The sequence below is a fragment of the Rhineura floridana genome, chromosome 6, assembly GCF_030035675.1.
Source record: "Rhineura floridana isolate rRhiFlo1 chromosome 6, rRhiFlo1.hap2, whole genome shotgun sequence".
NCBI lineage: Eukaryota > Metazoa > Chordata > Lepidosauria > Squamata > Rhineuridae > Rhineura > Rhineura floridana.
The window spans coordinates 5676112-5678027 of NC_084485.1; positions in this window are offsets into that span (position 1 = coordinate 5676112).

Below are 1916 nucleotides of genomic sequence, written 5' to 3' on the forward strand. Positions count from 1 at the left end.
GAAGTTTGAAGGAGCTGTCCAAGGTGCTTTCATGGGATTGGCTACTGCATCCTAGGAAAAGGATCGGGGATGCATGGGACGGCTCCAGCTGGATCAAGGCAAATGAGGAGGTTGAATCTGGTTTGCATCATGGAAAGGTGGAGACTGGTGGCTCCAACGTCAGTGGACATTGCTTTCAACACCTTGGACAGCTCCCTGAAAGTTCAGACTAAAACCTGGAGCGGATTCCACTGCCCCGCTGACACGGAGCCCCCACCCGCCACTGGCTATGAGGCTTCAAGATCAAGTCAGTAGCTCCTTCAAGAGGTCCAGGGTACTCCTGTGTCCTATTCCTTGCTCTTCTGTCAGCTCGACAAGCGGATTTCACGTGTCATAACAGCTTGAGACCTGCTGGACTGGTCTGAAGGCCTCTCTCTCTTCCAACATCCTCTTTGCCACAGCAGCCAGCCACTGTTGCAGGGTGCTGTGCATCCCCCCCCTTTTGCAGGTTTTAGCCTGGGGTTTAATTAAATATGAGTAGTTGCTCAGCAAAGGTAAGCCCCTGAAGCCAGGCTGTGGCTCAGCTCCAGAAGACGTGAAGCAATGATAAAAGAGAGTGTGCACATGGCCTACTGCAGAAACCTCAGCCAGCACCAAATCCCAGGCTTGTGATTTGCAGGCGTATTGGATACTTGGAACCTCTTGCTTTAGACGAAGAAACACTGCATACACACCATACATAGAAAGCACATCCCCTTCCTGAATCCTGGGAACTGTAGTTTACCCCTCACAGAGCTACAATCCCCTCTACCCTTCACAAACTCCAGTTCCCGGGATTCTTTGGGAGGGGGAAAATGTGCTTTAAATATACGGTGTGTATGCAGCCTCAGCTCTGTTCACCGCTCAGCTCAAAGGCAGCCATTGGAGGGCTCCTAAACTCTTTCCAAGGATCCCACCAAGCCCATTGTTAGGACTGTCACTCTCTCTGCTTCCAGTAGGAAGATGAGGGCCTGGAGCTGGGAGCTGCCTCTGTCATCAGCTGCCCCTACCCTTCCCTTTCCGCCCTTGTGTTCTTGGCCAGGATGTCCCAACAGAAGCCTGCCTCTGACAGGAAGGGATTAGCTTATCCATGGGGCCTCTCCTGACATTTGAAAGCTCCTGCGATGGTGGAGGCTGCTCTCTGTGCCTCTGCAGGAATTGCTGTTCTGCCTTGTCTTTCAAGCTTGCAAGGGGAAAAGCTAGAAGTGGGGGGAAGTATGGGTGGAAATGTGGAAAAGCATCAGACAAGAAAGAGTTAAGTACTCTCTCTCTCTCTCTCTCTCTCTCTCTCTCTCCTCCATTACTTCTCCACTCTTAATTTCTCCTCCCCATAGCAGCTTTTCGGGGGGGGGGGAGTAGTGGGACACATTTATAGACATAATTTATTTACATGAGTATGTAGTAAGCCTCTGAAAGCAAAACTTTTCAGGGCTATCTAACTCCCCCCGCCATTTACATCTCCCCTCCCACCAACTGAGGATAACATTTCATGCACCTGATGAAAAGTTTCTCCTGCAATACGTTTGCCTGTTTTTAAGGTGCTATTCCTTTCCAAGAGTAAGAGCGGAATGCATGCCTCCAATTTAATCCCATGCTCTGAACTGCTCCTCAGCAAGAGATATTGTGTGCCTGGGGGCCAGGGAGGCCAGAACTTGGAAAAGTTACTTTTTTAAAACTACAACTCCCATCAGCCCCAGCCAGCATGGCCACTGGATTGGGCTGATGGGAGTTGTAGTTCAAAAAACAACAACTTTCCAAGCTCTGGGGGATGCTCTATACATTTGGTAATTGTGGCCTTCGTACTGCTCAGGGCAGGCAGGGAGGGCCCAGAGGGATGGCGTGACTTGCTCAGAGGAGTCTCATAGGCAGACCGTGTCAGGGAGCATTCCCTCCCCCCT